This window comes from Geotrypetes seraphini, chromosome 19 (assembly GCF_902459505.1).
Source record: "Geotrypetes seraphini chromosome 19, aGeoSer1.1, whole genome shotgun sequence".
Lineage (NCBI taxonomy): Eukaryota > Metazoa > Chordata > Amphibia > Gymnophiona > Dermophiidae > Geotrypetes > Geotrypetes seraphini.
The window spans coordinates 16741085-16756693 of NC_047102.1; the positions used below are offsets into that span (position 1 = coordinate 16741085).

The window sequence follows — 15609 nt, forward strand, 5'->3', positions numbered from 1 at the left end:
GGCACTCGGTTTATTATTCATGGGATATACTTTAAATTAAAAGAGGGATTTGAAGGATCAGTGTTGCCTAGTGGTTCAGTAGCACTATCCCCTTGTTTTAAAATGATCGTTGCGCTTACTGTGGCGTGATCCTACCTCCAGCGCAGCCGCCGTGAAATATCAGGTCGCATTAGCTCCAAAATCTTATTGTGAACCATAAAAAAGGAAGCCAGGAGCATCACAAAATCCAAAACTAGAAAGCCGAGATGAACGATGGCCTTCACATATCAAAACAAACACAGAAGCCTCTACCTAAATACATCACGGCTACCCAGTGAAAAGTGACAGTCTTCGAGAGAATGATGCTCCTGTCGACTTTTTGATTTTTTTTTAGACGTTATTTCCCCGTTTTAATTTAATGCACAGGTTTGCCCTGTACACGGCTATTAATCTCCCTGATCAATAATAAATGAAGCACACTCCATGTTTTCGTAAATGCAATTTCTGCTGAACCTGCCAGGTGGGTGATAAATAAAAGGAGCTTGGTGATTAGATTCCTGATGGAAAAGGGCAGATGCATAGAATACACTGAAACAAGGACGCCAAGTCAGATCTGTTCATCAAACACACTTCCTTTGTTAATAAAGCTACTAGATGTACACAGCACTGTACACATTATGGCCCTGATTCTATAAACCGCACAGTTGTCAGTCATCCGCTAGGCACTGTTTATAGAATTGTGCTTAGCAACGCCTATGCTTTCTTAGGTATTGGTAGGCGTTGAAACCGTAGGCGCACTCCCCTATAGGCCAGGGTTTTCTTTGCCTAGATGAGTGCGCCTCACTCAGTTGCCTACCGACCACATCCAAAATATGCCCAGAATCTGCCCCCCCCCCCAACCATGCCTACTTTCTGGTAGGTGCCTCAGTGTAGACGTCTACGTTGACATGGTAGGCGCCTACCGAGTTAGGCATTTACCACATTGGTTTTTTTAATGGCGCTTTCAATTAGCGACGCCGATTGAGCCAATCGAGAAAATTAAATTAGGTGCTTAGATTGGCTAAGTGTGCCGATCTAGGCGCTCTTTATAGAATCTGGGCCTAAATATCTCTGTCCTTGGTGGGCTCACCACCGTGTTTTGGGGTTTTCTTCTACCTGGGGAAATGGAGGGTTAAGTGATTTGCCCAGGATCACAAGGAGATGCAGTGGGCTTTGAACTCAATTCCCCAGGATCACAGTCTGCTGCACTAACCATTAGGCTTCTCCTCCACAGCATGGAATAGTAGCTGCTGACAAAGATTATGACAGTGGCGTAGCCCAGGTAGGAGGCAGCTGGGGCGGTGGTACCCCCCTCTTCCCCCCATGTTCCTTCCACAACCCTGCTCCTTCCCTGCGTCCCCATGCCACACTCACACCCTCCTTTCCTCCTGGAACCCCATTTATGAAGCCATCTTAGGCTTTTTTATCGCTGGCCATGGCAGTGAAAGCTCCAGCACTCATAGAATTCCTATGAGCTTTGGCGCTAATATTGCCATGACTGGTGATTAAAAAAGCCTAATGCAACTTTATAAAAGGGGGCCAAAATAAAATAAAAATGGAAAATACGTTAATACCATTTTTTTTTGACTAATATATTTTTCTCAGGTCAATAAAGTATACTGCTGTTTGCGCTTTCAAGTTTATTTACGATTTCATATACCGTCCAGTCAGCCTTCTAGGTGGTGTACAATGTCATAAAAACATGACTTGATTAAAAAAAACATATTTAGGGAAACAGCACATCATTAAAAGCAATAATAGTTATTAAAAACAAAAACAAAGAGGAACAAAAGGAAAAAGGGCTAGAACTACAATGATCAAGTAGAGAGAAAGACTTATAGGGAAGAAAACAAAAGGAAGGGTGGAAAAAAATAAAATAAAACTAAATAAAATAAAATAAAATAAATAAAAGGACATTTAGGTCTCAAAATCGTCAAGGAAAAGATATGTTTTTAACTTCGTCTTAAAATGGTGAAGAATTGATTCTTCCCGTAAATGGGCCGGAATATTATTCCAAAGAGATGGCGCGCCGACAGAGAAAATGGTAGACCTCATTGTGTTGACAGACTTCAGAGACGGGATAGATAGAAGATTTTGGGCAGACAATCTTAGAGTCTTAGAAGGACTATAGGGGACGAGAAGACTATGCGCTAATCGACTGTGGCACGTATGTATGTTATAGAACGGGGGTAGGCAACGACGGTCCTCGAGAGCCACACCCCAGTCGGGTTTTCAAGATTTCCACAATGAATATGCATGAGACTGATTTGTATACAATGGAAGCAGTCCATGCAAATTAATCATGTGCGTAAGAGTTGTTCTAAAACTTACGTGCACAGTTGGAACTGAATTCTGTATGGTATATGGCACCTAAAAAATTGACATTAACCCCCTCCCCCACCCCTTTTCTCCCCCCCCCCTCTCCCCTACTTAAGCCCTATTCCTTAAATGGCATGGTTTATAAAATAGTGTTTATGCTCGGGAGCCAGACCTAAATTCAGGCACAGCCATTTGCACCAACAGAAATATGGGACCCCGATTCTATAAAAGCCACCTCCAAAACAGGCACTGAGGAAGGCGGTGCATAGCGACTGTCAATCTCCAGTTAGGCACCATTTATAGAATCGTGCCTAGCGATGCCTACATTAGACTTAGAGGATAAAAATTTTAGGCGATCAAAACTTAGGGGATCGAAATTTTAGGCGGCGCCTATTTTTGACAGGGCTTTCTTGGCCTGAATACCAACGCCTAAGTCCAATTTAGCCATCTACATGGAAAACACACCCAAGGTCCGCCCTTAAACATGTCCACTTTCTGGTAGGCATGTCAGGCTAGGCGTCTACCCAAAATTGGTAGGTACTTACCGATTTAGCCACGTAACTAGCAATTAATTTCAATTTAAGCTAATTGAGCCAATTAAGGTTGTTATATACGTCGAGTAAGCATCATAATTAAGTCAGACACCTAAATCGGCCAATTTAAGCATTTAACGTTAGGCATGTTTTAGAGAATCCAGGTCATGGTGCAAATCCTTACGCTTAAAGTTATGCACGTAAATTTGAGGAGTGCCCCCGATCTGCACATGACCCGTTTTTGTTGCCACATGTAAAATTTAGGCAGTGGTCCCGCCCCTAAATTTGTGGACATAAATATAAATTAAATCCAGCGGATGCTAATAATTGCCTAAGAAGCCAATTATCAGCACTAATTAACTCGTTATCCAATTAAGTCACGTCTGCAAATTGAACATTCGCATTCAACGCACAGCGCCATTTAGAGAATTCAGGGATTGGTGCCTATCTGCCAGTTTACAGAATTTCTCTTTCTATATTTCCCAATGCATTTGTGCCGGCACTAGGTGGCTCTAATTTTTCAAAGAGTTTTTCCTCATGTTTTTCAAATTCCCTGTGTATACTGTTGGACTCTCGCTCATTCTTTCTACTCGGCAGAACGCTTGTGCAAGCTGATTGACGGAGACAAATTCTGGATGTTAACTTGCAGACTTCCATCCTTTTTGCGCAGCTGGATCTCTTGAACCTGTTTAGTAGGTCCGAGGCCCGTGACGGCAGCTCTAAATGCATAATCTATCTCTATGAATTCCATTCCTGGTTTCTGCATACACTGATTCTTATAAATAACCTTGTGGGCGTTGTTTTCATGTTTGCACATCCAGATTTTTAGAATCTTTCAGGTACTACAAGTGTGTGCGTAGAAATAAAGGAATAAAGCGAAAAAAAAAATACCTTTTCTATTAGGCTAACAGGGGGGGTCCTTTTACAAAGGCGCGCTAAACATTTTAACGTGCGCTAAATCGACACACGAGCTAAACGCTAACGTGTGCATGTTAGTCTATGGATGCGTTAGCAAGCCTTTGTAAAAGACCCTATTAATTACATTACATTACATTAGGGATTTCTATTCCATTCATCTAAGGCAAGGCAGATATTGGGTTGTATCAATAGAAGTTTTGTCAGCCGAAAGCCTGAAGTCATAATGCCGTTGTACAGGGCCATGGTGAGACCTCATCTGGAGTACTGTGTGCAATTCTGGAGGCCATATTATAGTAAAGATGTGCGCAGAATTGAATCGGTTCAGCGGACGGCCACCAGGATGATCTCGGGGCTCAAGGGTCTCTCGTACGAAGAGAGACTGAACAAATTGCAGCTCTACACTCTCGAACGTAGGGAGAGGGGAGACATGATCGAAACATTTAAGTACCTCACGGGACGTGTCGAAGTGGAAGATGATATTTTCTTTCTCAAGGGACCCTCGGCCACAAGAGGGCACCCGCTCAAACTCAGGGGCGGAAAATTTCATGGCGACACCAGAAAGTATTTCTTCACAGAGAGAGTGGTTGATCATTGGAACAAGCTTCCAGTGCAGGTGATCGAGGCAGACAGCGTGCCAGACTTTAAGAATAAATGGGATACCCATGTGGGATCCCTACGAGGGTCAAGATAAGGAAATTGGGTCATTAGGGCATAGACAGGGGGTGGGTAAGCAGAGTGGGCAGACTTGATGGGCTGTAGCCCTTTTCTGCCGTCATCTTCTATGTTTCTATGTTTCTACCTTGCGGTTCAAGGCGGCTTACAAAAGATTTATAGACGGGGGTTACATTGAGAGAACGATTGATTTAATAGAGTGGTAAAGGGTGGATCTTTTGACATTTCTCGGGTTGTTAAGAGTAAGGCGGCTTACAAAAGATTTGAAAGGGGGTAACAATGGAGGCACGTTTGTCAAATTTAGAGTTATTAAGAGAACGTGAAGTTAGGGCTGCTTCAGGAATTTCTCGAAAAGTATAGCTTTTATTTCTTTGCTGAATGTCTTGTCGTCAGGGGTGGTCATCAGAAGGTTGGAGATCTGGTTGTCCAGTCTTGCATCTTGAGTGGCTGATGTGGTTTAGGATTAGCTTTCGATCTGAGGAAGAAGGTGTTACCTTTAAAAACTAACCATAAACTATATTGACCCCTTCCTTTACAAAGCCACCCTAGCGTTTTTAGCGCCGGCCACAGCGGTAACAGCTCGGGCGCTCATAGGAATTCTATGAGCTTCGGAGCTTTACCGTGACTGCCGGCACTAAAAACGCTAAACATTGAACAAGAACCCTCTGTGATAGATACTCAAATCTGAATAGAACTCTACAACTGATGGTGGATCAAAGTGCTCAGAGATATGGAGGTGATAACAGGGCGGACCCAACACTACCACCTCACCGCCCAATCATCGCTTGAGTTCAAAGCACCAGCTGTAAAGAGTGATTTAATATGCACAATAGCTTCGAGCGCACAAGGCTACTAATTTTGTATAAAATAACAAATGTAGTATACGGTCCGAAACTGCAAACTTATCTGGAGCTTGCGGGTTCCGACGTGATACAGACACGTTTAATGTTTGCCATTCATCAATCAGCAACCGCAAGATGTTATCTCACAGCTTTGCCGTACTTCATTCAATAATTTTATCGTGTTTTTTATCGTATTTTTTTACAGGTCCTCAGCGGGCCACCACACACTCAAATCATTTCATTGTGCAGGGCTTTATGCTCCCACTCGTCTTCGGGCCCGATATTGCAATGTGCTATAAATAAATATTTTTAATATTTTTAAACTTTTAAATAGTATATGCTAAAAGTTCTTAGCTTGTACACCAACGCTATTCAGGGGGGGGTAGAATCACCGAACACCAAACATGTTTCGCCCAGTTACTTCAAAGGGCTTTATCAAGGTTCCCACTCCCTCTCAACCATTGACTCCAGCCATTGCTTCAATGTTAATGTTTGCCATTGCCCTTTGATCACTCTGCTCTCACTTTCTTGAGGGTTTTTGTCCCCTTTGTGTTTATTTGACTGAGGCACTAAAAACGCTAGCATGCTTTTGAATGATTTTTTTTCCTGCAGATTATCATGAAGAGTGGACTAACCCAGCCACCATACCATCTCACTTAGGATCTTTCAGAGGCAGTCTACAATTCCAGAGCTGTATGGGAGTGCAGGAATTGCCAAATGATTAATGGCTTTTTAGCTTATCTTTGATGTTAATGAACTTTTCAGCGTTGATTTTAATCTCCTGGAATAATCTTTGCTGATCTTCTCTCTTAGCAGCTGATTCTAGAAGCGCCTGCTGCGTTTCAGTCACCGACAGGCGCTGCTTCCTGAATCGCGGCTACCACAGACTAGGGTGACCGGACCTCCGGATTTCCCCAGACACGTGCGGGGGTCCAGTGGCTTTTCAAAACTCGGCACTTTATCCGGGTATTGAAAAGCTTCCTGACAAAATCACGTCAGGAAGGGGCATCTGCCCATGCATCTGGGGGTGGGGCTGGGAGCAGGGCTGGGCATGACAGAGGCGGCAGTGGGCGGTTCTGGGGGCGTGGCCGTGGGTCCTTATTTTCCTGAAGGAGAATCTGGTACAAGAACATAAGAATTGCCGCTGCTGTGTCAGACCAGTGATTCATCGTGTCCAGCAGTCCGCTCCCACGGTGGCCGTTAGGTCAAAGACCAGCGCCCTAACTGAGACTAGCCCTACCGGCGTATGTTCTGGTTCAGCAGGAACTTGTCTAACTTTGAATCCCTGGAGGGTGTATGACAGACTCCGGAAGAGCATTCTAGTTTTCTACCACTCTCTGGGTGAAGAAGAACTTCCTTATTTCCTACAGAATCTATCCCCTTTCAACTTTAGAGAGTGCCCTCTCGTTCTCCCTACCTTGGAGAGGCTGAACAACCTGTCCTTATCTACTAAGTCTATTCCCTTCATTATCTTGAATGTTTCGATCATGTCCCCTCTCAGTCTCCTCTTTTCAAGGGAGAAGAGGCCCAGTTTCTCTAATCTTTTGCTGTACAGCAGCTCCTCCAACCCCTTAACCATCTTAGTCGCTCTTCTCTGGACCCTTTCGAGTAGTACTGTGTCCTTCTTCAAGTATGGCGACCAGTGCTGGACACAGTATTCCAAGTGAGGTCGTACCATGGCCCGGTACAGCGGCATGATAACCTTCTCTGATCTGTTCATGATCCCCTTCTTAGTCATTCCTAGCATTCTGTTCGCCCCACACATTGCACAAACGGCTTCATTGACTTGTTGACCAGTACTCCCAAGTCTCTTTCCTGGGGGGTCTCTCCAAGTACTGCATCGGACATCCTGTATTCATTTATAAGATTTTTGTTACCCACTTATCCACATTAAACCTCATTTGCCATGTCGCAGCCCATTTCTCGAGCATGTTTATGTCACATTGCAGGTCTTCGCAATCCTCCTGCGTCTTCACTACTCTGAATAGCTTCGTATTGTCTGCAAATTTAATCACCTCGCTCATCGTACCAATTTCCAGGTCGTTTATAAATATGTTGAAGAACACAGGTCCAAGCACCGAACCCTGCGGCACTCCACTCGTGACGCTTTACCAGTCCTACCACAGACCGCAGGTGCCGTAAATGTAGGCCAGAGTTTTTAAAGGCTTACATTTCCAGTGCCTAGGTGCGTCACAGAATCATGCACAGTGATGCCTAATTCTGGCACCACCCCTAACCAGTATAATGTTGGAGGATGGGCTCCTGCTTCCCTACTAGATGTCACTAGGTTTTGCTATGTGCCAGGAACATAGGCACCTGTTGCGGAAGATGCCTTGTGTCTGGGGTTTTTTTTAATGTTGATTATTTTGTAATTGGCTTTTAATGGCGCATCCAATTATCGTGCCTCTTAAAGCCGATTAAAAACAATTAAGTTGGTGCCAGTAAAGAATGCTTCAGAGGCCTACTGCCCCCTAACTTTAGGCGTCCCTTACAAAATTTCCTCCTTAGTGATTTGTATTGAATTATGGCTCTTTCCTCTACTCCTAGATCTTCTTGTTCAAGTTCCTTTACAGCTGGCCACGGATGTTAAAATAATCCAGATAGTCAGCATTTTTGACTTGCCCGATTTCTCCTGATCCTATAAGTTTGGAACTGCCTTCAGTGAGCTATAGTAGTTTCATTTGCAAATAACTGGAGACTTTGCCCACTTTTTAAACACTCCATCCCATCTAGGCCCTCCCCCCCATTTTATTGATAATTTGACCAAGCCACAGACCATGATTACTTTCGAACCCAATGTACATGTTTCTTATTTCTGACCACGAGGAGTCACCGTTCTGTGATAGCTAAGACTCCCCCAAAGAACACCACCTACACAGCGACTGGCTTGATGAGCAGAATGCTGGCTGAGGAATCAAATTTTGGCATCGTTTATACCAGTACAGAACACTGCCCTGAAACATCAGGTCAGTCCTGATTCATTTTTAATGTTCTCATTACCCTTGACTTTCTTCTTTTCTTTCTAGTGAAAATGGCAGAAGGTTCTCAGCAGCGCGAGACATTCACCTCTTAGAAGAACGAGAAAACAAAGCACATTGGAAAGCATTAATAATTCAGCCATGTCTTTCTCCGTTGAATTACTGTTTCAACTCGGCTGAGGAATAGTCTTCAACCTGGTTTTTGAAACAGATCCAACATAACTCCTGCAGCATTCTCCTGCCATTATTACAGACAAGGCTTCTCATTTCAATGAATCTATGGATGCAGAGCTCATCTACAATTCCAGAATGTCTCTTTATAGACAATTTTGTCATCAGTTTGCCCGATACGAGGACAGAAATCAGTTTGATGTGAATAGCCATAGAGGCAGGTCAGCCAGTAAAAAAAAATTTTGAATTCAAAGTTGGAACCAAAGCTATATGAGAGACTAAATAGGACAAATATGAGTGTTTAAAGAAGCATTTTGGGCCTCCCTGCTCCAAACCGTGAAATATAGTAGCTCCGTTATCCTTTTTTGGACATGCACAGTTAAAAACATAATGACAGTATGGGCATGAACCATTTGGAATGGATCTTCCTCTTTAGGGTTACTTAACAATCCAGACTGGCCAAGAGAGAGGATGCTGGGCTTGCTGGACCACTGGCCCGACTAGGCATGACAATTCTCTATTTTTAATTTCTGATTTAAATGTAGACATGAGTAAAAGACAACACAACAAAGCGTACTAACAATTTGCAAAACAGCTCATATCTTGAGAGAGTGCTTCGTTTTACGACAAATTCAAACTCATCCAAACCCAGTATGTCAACTCGTAATTCAGATTTGAATTTAACAGTATTGAAACATATTACAGACACAATAAAAGGCCCCCAGATGTGTCTGCATTTTCCCACTTCTGCTTTTGCAATATACAGTATAGTAATCTTTCAATCAGACTTACTTCTCTTGCTTGGTTAGACCAAGGCTCACTCCTGGAAACATTTTTTCCACCATCAAGCATTAGTAAAATGAGCTGCCAAGAGCAATCCAAACATTAGCTTCTTGAAATGATTTGGAATACCTCTGGTCATTCCAGTTCACCAATAGTCTCAGAAAAGGATTTGCATCAGTGGCGTTATCAAGGGTGAGCAGTGCCCGGGGCGGTGGGCCTCTTCCCCCGCCCCCCCCCCTCCCTGCCACACATGTGCTCCCTTCCCTTTCCCCGTACCTTTATAACTTCTCGCATGCCCATGTTGGTGTCTGCTCATCCTTTGACATCCCTTCCTAGGTGCGTGTCCCGGAAGTGACATCAGAGAGAGTGCCGACGGCGACACGGGCAGCAACCTCACACCAGAGATGTAAAAATTGTACAGGGGAAGGCAAGGGGTGTGTACACGCAGTAAGGAGAAGAACATGGAGGGGAGGGTAACATAGAGGAGGAGAATCACTGAGCTCTGGAACAACCTTACCTCCCCACTTAGGAATCTGAGTTCCCTCCAACTCTTCCGTAAACATCTGAAAACCTGGTTATTCTCAAAAATGTAACTCTTCCTCCCTCTCTGATTATTCTAGTCCTCTAAATTTCCTCTTCATCTTTCCCTCCACTGGAGTTCCTTTCCACCCTAATTCTTGTTAACCGTGTCGAGCTCTGCGAATGTTGAGATGATGCGGTATACAAACCTAAAGTTTAGTTTAGTTTAGGAGGAGTGCCGTGCCTAAGTAAGACAGCATCCAGGGTGGACCCCTCCCTCCCCCCCCCCCGTACCCCTCTTGCTATTTATTGTAAACTGCTTAGATTTTAACTTTCTTGTTTTATATTTGTGGTATATTAAATAAATTGAACTTACAACGCTACTGATTTGCATAGGAAAAACTGAAACTTTCCAGTGGTGCTTGGGATGTAGGAGCCATAGGTCTAGGTTCATTTGTTCTTTACACACTGCCTTTGCACAAGTTTCATTAAAATTTGTTATACTGCCAAATCAAATTTCAAGGCGGTATACATCCAAAAGTTAAAAGGTACATATATTTATAAATACAGAACACTAACTAAGGCGTGCTAACGGATTAGCCTTAGTAAAAGAGGACCTAAGTTTTAGGTTGTGATATGAAGACTTAATGGATGAACAAACTGGGACAAGAGAAAACTGGTAGAACTACATTATTTAAGGTAGAAAGCACAAATAGGAAGAACGCGAGGGAAGGGACCAGGTGTCAGATAAATAAATAAAGTTCATACGAAGAAAAATTGGAAACGGAACCACTTCAAATTCAATAGGAAAGAAGTCACAGGGGCTTTGGGAGATAGACAGTAGCGGAAAGAAAGTAAGGAGTGAATGGAAGAGAGAAGCAGTAGAGGACAAGAGGCAGATGCCAAGGTGACACCGACTTTGATTCCCAGACACCTGCGCCTTAAGGGTGGCCCCAGACCTCATGGAAGAGGCTTCACATTGAAGTTGCACGTATAAGAAGGGAATTCCAAAATTTTGAACCATGAGAAAAGAAGGTTGTGTTTCTTGTAGATACAAACCCCAAAAAGGAAAAGATGAATTACAGAGATCACTAAAATCTCTCCCTGGAACATCAGCGAAAACAATAAAGACAACGAAATAATTGCAGAATGATAAATGTTATAGTGAGAGGGAGGGTCCTCAATCTTCACAACTCATGTCTGAAGTAGAGCACCGGGACTTTGCAGAGAGTTGTCACTCAATCCACCCAAATGGGTAAGTGAAACATCCCCGGGCCCTCCCTGTGAACGTGACCCAGCCACACTTATTTTTGAATTATGATCACTATAATGTATTACATTACATTACATTAGAGATTTCTATTCCGCCATTTCCTTGCAGTTCAAGGCAGATTACAAAAGAGTTATAAAAGGTGGGTTACAATATTGGATCATTGGTAAATTCAAGAGAAGTTGAGAAGGCGGGTTACAAAAAGAGATATAAATGGTGGGATACAGTAGATCATTGGTGAATTCAAGAGAAATTGAGAAGAACTGGTAGTATCTGTGGGGCGGGGTGAAGGCAGGATGATGGAAGGTAATTGATATGTTAAGAGTGTTTCAGTGATTTCTTGAAGAGTATCGTTTTTATTTCTTTTCTGAAGATCTTGTATTCGGGGGTGGTTATCAGTAGGTTGGAGATTTGGTTATCCAGTTTTGCTGTTTGTGTTGCCAGTAGTCCGTCATACAGTTTTTTTCCGTTTGACTTCTTTGATTGGAGGGTGTGTGAAAAGGGTGTGTGTTTTTCTATGTCTGGGTGATGTAGTTTGGTAGAGGCGGTTGTATGCGGTGATGGTCCGATTGGGCAACCTGTGCTATGTTCACTTCACGTTGAACACTATAGGTTTTGGGTCTGAGCACGTCACATATATTATTTGGACTGTGATATTTTGGTAGGTCAAGATCTAGTGCCAGATCCTCCTCCCCAGCTTGTATCAAACTTCCAACCATGTCCTTCCCAAACCAAGTCTCCATAATTCCTTTATATAACTGGAGATACCACGAACTTTGGAATGGTCTTGCTTGTTAACTCTATCACGTGTGGCTTCCTTGGGTCCAATACAAGTGTGAAGGGAGGACTTTCCTGAATTTTCTATCAGAGATTTTTTTTTTTTTTCTTTTACTACACACGGCACAGAATTGCACTACCTAGTAGAGAATGACACGGTGACAAAATTCATCACCGTTCCCGTCCCCGCGGATAACCGCGGGAAACCATCTTCATGTCGTTCTTTAAGGAGAGAGGGAAGAATCAGAGTATGAATGGCCACAACCACTGACCCTCAAGCTTTGCTTTGAAGAATGCTGAGATTGAGCAGCAACATTCCAGAGCAGATATTGTGATGTCATAATGCCTCATTCCACCAGTGCCTAAGAGTCAATCACATCAGTGATGTCACAATGGCTTCATTATCCTTGGCTCACATAAGAATCAGAGTATGAATGGCCACAACCACAGACCCACAAGCTTTGCTTTGAAGAATGCTGAGATTGAGCAGCAACATTCCAGAGCAGATATTGTGATGTCATAATGCCTCATTCTACCAGTGCCTAAGAGCCAATCACATCAATGATGTCACAATGGCTTCATTATCCTTGGCTCACATAAGAATCAGAGTATGAATGGCCACAACCACTGACCCGCAAGCTTTGCTCTGAAGAATGCTGGTGTAGAAGAACCGAGGTTGAAATAGTCACTAGAAAATGACATGGGATTATTTCCCGCGGTTATCCGCGGGGACGGGGACGGTGATGAATTTTGTCACCGTGTCATTCTCTACTACCTAGCATGGCCTTTTTCTTTATAATCTGTGGTTTAATATGAAAAGAATCTCATTTTCTGATCGTAGTCGATGAGGAGAATATAACAGCGTGCAAAATAGTTTAAAGATCAAGTTTCAAGTTTAATAATAATTTGATGTATCGTTTGTAATTCTAAGCAATTATACAAAATACAATAAAATTGTGGGATGCATATCATTAAAAATGCATAATGGCAAGGACAAGACGGACTAACATGCATATAAAATCTTAAAAATAAAAGGCAGCCATTTAAAATTAACTTTTAACCTGAGTTGGAGCTAATGCAATTTTATCAAATAGGGTGTAGCCCCAGTAAACTCAACCTCCACCCAATACCAAGTTGGCTGCAACATTTTGTAAAATCTGTAGTCTATTCAGTTGTTTTTCTGGCATACCCGAGCAAACAATGTTAGAGTAACCTAGGTGAGACATGACCATAATCTGTACAATCTGCTGTAAACCTTTAGGTTCCAAAACAATAACAATTAATTATTTCTATAGTGGCACCAGGTACACACAGTGCTGCACATTGTTCATGGAAGAGATGGTCCCTGCTCAGAAGAGCTTACAATTTAATTATGGCAGACCCACCTGACAAAAGGGGAGTCAGAACAATAGGGGTCCTTTTACTAAGGTGTGCTAGCCCTTTTACCGTGTGCTAATGCGTCCATTATATCCTATGGACGCGTTAACGTGCATTAGCATTTAGTGTGCGTTAAAACGGCTAGCACATCTTAGTAAAAGGACTATATAGTGCTCATGTATTAGAGGGGGGGGGGGGTGGCAGATGAGGTGGAATCACATAGGACAGGGGTAGACAATTCCGGTCCGCGAGATCCGGAGTCAGGTCAGGTTTCCAGGATATCCACAATGAATATGTGTGAGATGGATTTGCATGGACTGCCTCCTTGAGATGCAAATCTATCTCATGCATATGTATTGTGGATATCCTGAAAACCTGATCTGGCTCGGCTCTCGAGGACCGGAATTGCCAACCCCTGACGTAGGACAAAGGGGAGTCTGAACTTTTAGTGCTCAAAATGGGAACTGGAGGAGGCTGAAGAGGTGGTAGGAGACCATTGAGGAGATGAAAGACAGATATGTTGATAGGGTTAGGATTTAAATGTAGCTTTATTTATTTAAAAAAATTATATTCCTCATATCCAGCAATTCTAAGTGGATTACAAAGTAACATACATAATGAAATCACAAAAAAACATGACAAATGCAATAAACACATCAATACAACAACACATAAAACATTTCTGCAAGCCACAAGACCACAAACTCTCCCCCAAATAATTTACATGCGTTGCATGAAAAAAAAAAGAACAGCGGCTAAGAAAAGCCTATTCAGACCTCAAAAGAGCTCACAAATAACACAGGCACTGTACAACTTGCTTCAAACAAGCGGGGGCTACCCAGCCATCAGTTTCATGTGATATAAAGAATACTCTCACACTGGTACTGCAGGAAAAAAGGTTTGACATAGGCCACTTCTGTTTTTGCCTCAATGGGGCTTTCCTGGACTGAAAACACAAGGCAAAGGTTTTGCATCCAAAACCCAGGAGCAACGTCTCACCCACAAGAACCAAAATGGAAACTCCGGTGACTCTTTGCTCTCTCACCTCCTCAATCTTTGGCTTTTCTCCTGGGGCAAATGGCCCTCTTCATGACAGTCAACGCATTCACCCGTGTGACCAGGGCAGCCCAAAGAAAGCACAGATTCCACCGAAGAGCCAGATGAAAGCCAGAGCCTTTAACCAGCTTCCTCTCCTTCCTACTTACAATCAGCGTGGTGATCTGTGACAGCGGTTATTAGAGCGGGTCACCACGCTGAATGCTGCGCCCGACGCTCATAGGAATTCTATGAGTGTCGGGAGCAGCGTGGAGCATTCAGCCCAGCTCCCTGCGCTAATAACCGCTATTGCGGGGAGGTAAATGGCTTGATATCTCCGAAATATTTTTAAATGATTCAAAAAAAACCTTCCTTACCAGCCTATCGACATAAGGCTCCACAGTTCATTCAGCATCAACTATCACTCCTGAGATCTTAATTTCTTTTTGCAATGAAATGGAAGATCCTGCCAGAGCCATTTTAACCTGGTAATTCATCCTTTCTTATCATCTAGCCAGAGAATATTAGTTTTCTCAGGGTTAATTTTCAATCTGGATTTTATACATCAATATTTGTATACCATTAAAGATGTTACTGAGATCAGTGTACATTTCCTGTAGATTATTTTCCTTTGGGAAAATCAAAAAATATAATCTGCATAGGAATAGTGTAATAGCTTAAAAGGGTTTAACACTCTTTCTAAAGGACATAAATATAGATTAAATAGAATTGAGGGTAAATAATATTAAAATAAACCACAAGTTCAAATTAGGCGATAGCTGGGTCATTCCATGTCAAGCGGTCCAGAGCTCCTCATTCAACCATTTCAGAAATGTATTTTATATGTATTTTTTTTTTTTATTTCTTTATTCATTTTAAAACTTTCAGCAAGTGTGATACAGGATAAATTCATTTTACACTTTGACATCACTTAATATTCTTACAAGATTCATTCAGATCAAATACCCCTACCCCCTCCCTACCCGACAGTTATTCACAAACATAAGAAACCAAAATGTACCCTACCCTCCCCCCTCCTTGGATATGTATATTCAAAAGGGAAAAATAATATTCATTCTTTACAATATTTTGTTAATGGCTCCCAAACATCCCTAAATTTCTTAAAATACCCCTACTGTATGGCTATTACACACTCCATTGTAAAGATATGACTTAAAGAATTCCACCAAAAACTATAATTTAGCCGATCCCAATTTTTCCAGTTTTTCCTAATATGCTGTATGGCAACTCCCATCATAATGAGTAAAAATTTATTATTATTAAATGATATTTTATTTTTATTTATTTAAAAAATTTCTTGCTCGCTGACATCCTCCAGTTCTGAGCGAGTTACATGGAAACACTCGTAATTTAAACCATATAGTCAACCTGGGACC

General features: G+C 42.4%; 1 protein-coding gene across 1 annotated transcript in view; it reads left to right on the forward strand.

Annotated features, from left to right (window-relative positions):
- The window catches only part of GALNT18 (polypeptide N-acetylgalactosaminyltransferase 18), a 407250-nt gene that overhangs the window by 280328 nt on the left and 111313 nt on the right, over positions 1-15609 (forward strand). The window lies entirely within an intron of this gene.